The sequence below is a fragment of the Protopterus annectens genome, chromosome 1.part2 (assembly GCF_019279795.1).
Source record: "Protopterus annectens isolate FY-2018-M chromosome 1.part2, PAN1.0, whole genome shotgun sequence".
Classification (NCBI taxonomy): Eukaryota; Metazoa; Chordata; order Ceratodontiformes; family Protopteridae; genus Protopterus; species Protopterus annectens.
In genome coordinates, this window is record NC_056727.1 from 499,275,904 (window position 1) to 499,282,650 (window position 6,747).

Genomic DNA, 6,747 nt, shown 5'->3' on the forward strand with positions numbered 1-6,747 from the left:
ATAATACATCCTTTTGTAAAGGAGCATCTAGTAGTTTAGCTTTAACATGATCAGGCAAGGTTTGTTCCCTGAGCCAGGCATGTCTACGAATGACTGATCCTGTAACAGCAGCTCTACCTGAGGCCTCTAGAGCATCATAGCCACATTGTAAGGTGTGTTTACCCACTTGTTCTGCACTATGAATCATATCCTGTAACTCCTTCAAATCCGGTTGTTCAGGTTGTGACATTTTATTCTTTAATTGTGATAACAGAAACTGCTGACATTTAAGCATATGGAACTGACAATTTAAGGCCCTCATGGCTAGGGTGGCCGAGGTATATACCTTTATTCCCCACCTTTCTAAGGATCTAGACTCTCTCTCGGAAGGTAATGGATTCTTAGCAGTAGAGGCCTTCATTCCCTTGGGGCCTTGAGAAATGGTTTCAGGGTCAGCATTATGGCTTTTGTAAAGAAATTGGTGTGAGTTAGGAACTCTGTAGTACCTATCAGGCTTGACTGGGGCAGGAGGCAGGGAATCCGGATTAAGGCAAGCCTCCGAGCAAACATCATCAAGTATGTCCAAAACAGGAGGTATCGCCAGAGGTCTGTGCTGAGGTAGCAAAAGAAATTCCCTAAGCCTTTTCTTGGAATCTGAAAAATCTTGGCCTTCCCAATGGAAGTGTTCCCTCAAGGTATGCAAGGTTTCCCCGAAAGAAAAGTCCTCTGGGGGGGAAACAGAAGGGATGGACTGCTCTGCATCAGAATCTTCAAAAGGGGAGTATGAATGCTCCTCTTCATCAGAATGTTCTGAAATAATGGAGCCCTGGTCAGAAGAGGGAGAATCTTCCTCCACTCTGGGTCTCTTGTCCGGAGGGGGCTGGGAACCTCTGATAAGAGTAATTAAATCCTCAGCTATTTTGAGCATCTGCTTTTTAGGCATGGGGCCTGGAGATGGGCCCTGTGCAACAGGCCTCTTGGAATGCATGGCTGATTTAGACTTAGTAAAGGCCTTTATGGAAAAGGAAGAAGAAGGTCTGAATACACCATGGGTGGAAGTGGACCTGTCCACATTAAGAGGCTCAACACTCACAGTGGCTTCGGTAGCTGTAGTCAGGGTATGGGCCGAGGGACCTGCGGTCTCGGTTACAGAAGACACCGCCAGAGAAGTGTCGTCGGTAGTCAGGGGCTGCGTAGGCACCTCGCTGAGAACCGGAGCACGTAGCCGGTTTTGGCGTGGTGTCGGTGGAGACCGCGGACCTCACGTGTCGGTCTTTGTCCTTGCGTTTTTTGGACAAAACAGTAGTCGGAGTCTCCGACGACATTTTATAATTAAAAGCTTTACCCAAAAGTGCTGGGCTTAACTCACCGACGCTTAATAGTGCGTTTATTGAAAGTAGCACAAAAGCGACAGCCCGAGACGTCGTGGTCTGGGCCTAAACAAGGTATACAGAGGGAATGGAAATCCTTATGCGGTATTTGCTTCCCACAAGAAATACAATTGTTAACTTTGTCTGACATCGGTCTGAGGCAAGAAAAGTTTCCCCAGTGGGGTACTTGGCTTTAAAGAAGACTTTGGTTTCCAAATTTTCGTAATTTCAGGAGCTGGCCGACCGGCACTTGCGAACTGCTTCTGCTTCGGGCACCGCTGCAAAAAGACTGAAGAAAATGGCGTCGGCTGTGTCTTATATACCCCTGTCACACTGACGTCAGGAAAGAAAGCGACAACAACCGACGCCGGACCTAGACTTTGGAATTCGGCCGACCGAGGACCCGCCTGACGGCAGCAGAACCCATCTGTAATGACTGCAGCTGTATGCACTATGAACATCTGTACTATGTACTTCGTGTTTCACTGTTGCAGTCATCACATTTGGGTTGATTCCCAAAGCTGAGGAAATGGGTGGAGGCAGTCAGGAAAACTAGGGGCTGGCTACTTTGCCCTGCAGAGGCAAACTCTGCCCTGGATTTGGAGAAGAGAGTCAGGTGGTAATGCTTGTTAAAAGTGTGAACAGATGTCCAGGTGGCAGCCTCAAGGATGTCCCTGGTGGGGACTCCTCTTAGGAAACCTGCAGAGTTGGTTTTGCTCTGGTGGAATGTGTCCTGACCCCCTTGGGGGGAGGCTTTCCATGCTGTTTGTACCAGAAATGGATACAGTGCGCTATCCATTTGGAAATGGTTTGCTTGGAGATGGCTTTGCCTTCTTTCACTGTACTAAAGCTAACCAGCAATTGATCAGACTTTCTGAAGGATTTAGTCCTATCCAGATAGCATCTGAGCTGTCTGTGCACATGCAGAGAGTGAAGAATCCTTTCTCCCTTGTTCTGGAGATTAGGAAAGAAGGTGGGCAGATGAATGGATTGGTTGAGACCACACTGGACACCACCTTGGGCATGAAGGATGGGTTAGTTCTGAGGGATACCCTGTCTGCATGGAAGATGATGAAGGGTTCCATAGTCATGAGTGCTTGCAGCTCAGAGACTCTTCTAGCTGAAGTGATGGCTAGAAAGAAAGCTGTCTTCCAGGAGAGAAATTTTAGCTCTGCAGAAGAAGCTGGTTCAAAAGGGGGCAAGGTGAGCTTTTCCAAGACAAAGTTAAGGTCCCAAGCTGGCGCTGGTGCCCTTCTGGGGGACCTCAAGTTGCTAGCCCCTCTGAAGAACTGTTTGATTAAAGGGTGTGAGAAAAGGGGCTGCTCAGCGGGAAAATAAGCAGAAATAGCAAAGGCATACATTTTTATAGAGGAGAAAGGGAGACCTCTGTGTAGCAGGTCAGCTACGTAATCCAGGATGAGAGGGATGGAGGGCTGTGCCGTACTGGCTCCCTTAGCCTGGATCCAGGTGCAGAACATTTTTCATTTATCTGCATAAGATTTTCTGGTGCTAGGACGTCTGGCCTCACAGATAACATCCAGAACCTGTTTACTTAGAATGGCAGATTGGTTTGGGGTTAGGGAATAAGCTAAGTTGCCAAATTAAGTGTCTGAAATTTGGGATGCATGAATTCCCCTTTCGTCTGGGTCAGTAGCTTTGGAATCTGACAAAGATGCCATGGAGGCAGCGGGAACAGGCTGCGCACCAAGGGGTACCAGTGTTGTTGGGGCCAGTCCGGAGCTATAAGAATGGTCCTTGGTTTTTCCTTCCTTATTTTGAGCAGTACCATTGGGATGAGAGGTACGGGAGGAAAGGCACAGACCCACAGATTGACCCAGGGGAAGGACAGGGCATCCGCTTTCCAAGCAATGCAGTGATGCTCCCTGGTACAGAATTTTCTGAGCTGATGGTTGTTGTGGGAGGCAAACAGGTCAACCTTCAGGGTTCCCCATGTCTGAGTTATTAGGGTGAAGGTACTTCTGTTGAGTTGCCACTCATGTGGGTCAGGAAGGTTTCTGCTTAATTGATCTGCCAGAGAGTTGAGCGAGCCTGGTAGGAATTGTGCTAACAGGTGTAGTTGCATGGAAGAGGCTGTGAGCCAAAGGGTCATGGCCAGCCTGCAAAGACGGTAGGAGTAAGTCCCTCCCAGCTTGCTGATGTACCACATCACAGTGGTGTTGTCTGTTTTGATCAGGAGAACCCCTGGAGAGAGAAGGGGTTTGAAAGCTATCAAGGTGTCCTGAACAGCCATCATCTCTTTTTGATTTATGTGCAGAGGGATTTCCTGAGGGCTCCATTGGCCCTGTATGCACCTGCCATCCAGGTGTGCACCCCAAGTGTAGTCTGAAGCATCTGTGGTGAGGGTCCGGGTGGCGGGGGGTGGGGAGAAGGGCAGTCCCTTGTTATGGGAGCATGCTCTTGCCCACCAAAGAAATTCCTTTCTTAGGCAAGGAATTATAGGTAGAAGAGTTTCCAGGTCTTGAGAGTGTTGACACCAAAGGCTCTTTAGGTACCACTGAAGTTTCCTCATGTGCAGTCTGGCACATGGAATGAGTAGTATGCAAGATGCCATGAACCCCAGAGCTTTTGCAGGATCTTCCTTGCAGATAGCTGGGGACTGGTGGCTAGTTGAGAGAAGTAGGTTGTCAGGAAAATGTGTTTCTTCTGGTGTAAGGAATGCCATCTGGGATGCTGTGTCCAGACTTGTTCCAAGGAAGATTATCCTTTGGGTGGGCACCTGCTTGGATTTCTTTTCATGGATTGTGTATCCTAGGGAGATTAGTAGTGTCTTTACAAAGGCCAGGTGCTTGAGCAGTTTTTCCTGGCTGTCTGCCTAAATAAGACAGTCTTCTAAGTATGGGTAAATTTGAATATTTCTTTGTCTGCAAAATGCAATGGCCGGTGCCAGACATTTTCTAAAAACTCTGGGAGCAGTAGGTAAGCCAAAGGGAAGCACAGAGAACTGAAAGTGTTGAGATCCTGCCCTGAAGTGGAGATATTTCCTGATAGGAATGTGGAGGTAGGCCTCTTTTAGATCTCAGATGGCTAGCCAAGCGTCCCTGGAGAGCATAGGTAGCAGCTGCTGGAGGGTTAGCATTTTGAATTTTGGGATCACCAGGAAGGTGTTTAGAATTGATAGATCGAAGATGGGACGCCAGGTGGAAAAAGTCTGGAGTAGAAGCCTTGGCCTATCTGTCCTACAGGAACGTGCTCTACTGCTCTCATAGAGAGAAAGGAAAGGATTTGCTTTTGAGCCCCTGCCCAGTGACTTGGTGGTAGATCTGGGAACCCTTTTGGGGTTGGAAGGGTATGGAAGTAGAATTTGTATCCCTGAGACACAATGTTCAGAACCAATTGGTCCTTGGTTATGGTGGCCCAGGCGCGTGAGTGAAATGAGAGTTTTCTTCCTAGGGGTAAGTGAAGGTGGGCAGAGGGGGAGGAGGTGAGTCATTGTGAGTTCTTACCATAAGGGGTGGCTTAGAACTCGCTGGTTTTGAAGTGGAGGTAGTCCACTGCTTAGATCTCTGCATTCCCTGGGGCTGCTGTCTGGGTAGTCCGTTTCCACGGGGCCTAAGCTGGGCTGGTTTACACGGAGCAGGAAAGGACCAGTGCTTGGAGGGACAATGCCTGCGGAACCTAGGGGGATGGACTTGTAAGAAATCCTTAACTGTTTGCATACATTTTGCTTTTCCTTCCATCTTTTTTTTAAGACCTCTTCTGCCTTAGTGCTAAATAAATTATCTTTGTGCAAGGGGGCATCCAACAATTTAGATTTGACATGGTCTGGCAGGGGTTGTTCCTTAAGTCATGCATGTCTTCTAATGACAGATCCAGTGACTGCTGCCCTGCAAGAAGCTTCTAGGGCGTCAAAACCACAGTGCAAAGTGTGTTTAGTTACTTGGCTTGCAGAATGCATTAAGTTTTGTAAATCTTTAGATTCTGCCCCAGTAGGAAGGGAAGACATTTTTTGTTTAAGGAGTTCCACAGCATGGTGTTGAAAATTCAGCATATGGAACTGACAACTTAGTGCCCTGATAGCAAGAGTAGCCGAGATGTATACTTTTTTACTCTATCTGTCCAATGCTCGGGAATCCCTGTCTGAGGGTGCGGGATTCTTAGCTGAGGTTGCTTTAATTCCTTTTGGCCCTTGAGAAATTACCTCAGTGTCAGCTGTTGGATTTTTAAAAAGATGTTTGTGTGAGTCAGGGACTCTATAGTACCTGTCAGGTTTTCTGGGAGCAGGAGGTAGGGCGTCAGGAGTCAAGCTGGATTCAAAGAAAAACATCATCCACAATATCCAGGACTGGGGGGGGGGGGGGGGGGGTCAAGGGTCTGTGTTACGGAAGATCTAAGAATTCCCTGAGTCTCTTTTTGGACTGAGGGTAGTCTTGACTCTCCCATTGGAAATGCTCCCTTAAAGTATGCAGGGTTTCCACAAAGGAAAAATCCTCTGGGGGAGAGGCTGAATGAATGGAGTCCTCTGCATCAGAATCCTCATAAGTCGAGAGGGGTTGCATGTCTTCATAGTCAGAAGCATCAGATTCATCTGATTCTTGTTCAGACAAAACTACAGGGGACAGATCTCTTTTCCTTTTTGAAGGGGTAGCTTGGCTTCCCCTGATCAACATGATAAGGTCTTCCGCCATTTTAAGCATTTGAGGCTGATGTAAGGTAGCAGGCGCCTGAGAGTGGGTCGTCGTTTTTTGGGTGTGGTTCGAACCTTGGGCCTAAGAAACTCGGTTGTTTCTGAAAGAATGGTAGTCACGTAGGAAGACGGTTTGTGTCGAGATTCGGTAGTGTGAAGGACATCCTCGGAAGCTGGTGCCTGCTCATCAGCTCTGGACTTATCCAAAATAAAGACGACCACAGGATCCTTAGTCAAAGAAGAGTTTTGCGGCATACCAGACTCCAAAAGGGTCTCGATAGCGGCCTGCGAATCAAGAGAAGCGGGCATCAGGGGCTACAAAAGCGCCTCACTGAGTACCAGAGGACTGATGTCTAGCTTAATGGAAGCGTCGTCGGTAGGTTTGGACCTGTGCAGTCTGTCTCTGGCTTTATCTTTACATGTATTTTCAGAAGATCTGCTGTCAGATGGCTTACCGAAGCCATATCGGAATTTGAAGACTGTAAACGAAAAGATCTCATTACAATAAGGACCCGACGATGGATATTTCTGGTGTTGAACAAAGCACAGAAGCAACAATGGGGGACGTCGTGGTCTGGGCCTAAACAAGTGACACAGTAAGAGTGGAAATCTCAGTGTGGTTTTTGCTTTCCACAAGTGAGACATCGGTTAGTGCAAGAAAAAAGGATCCCCAACAGGGTACTTAGCTTTAGAAGACTTCGACTTCCATTCGAAGACGAAAACTCAGGTAGTGGCCAACTCTGAAACTGCCTG

At 47.8% G+C, this 6,747-nt stretch overlaps 1 protein-coding gene across 2 annotated transcripts in view; it reads right to left on the minus strand.

Moving 5' to 3' along the window:
* Window positions 1–6,747, minus strand: part of LOC122789777 (consortin-like) — a 1,146,861-nt gene that overhangs the window by 611,444 nt on the left and 528,670 nt on the right. The gene's annotated exons all lie outside the window — the stretch shown is intronic.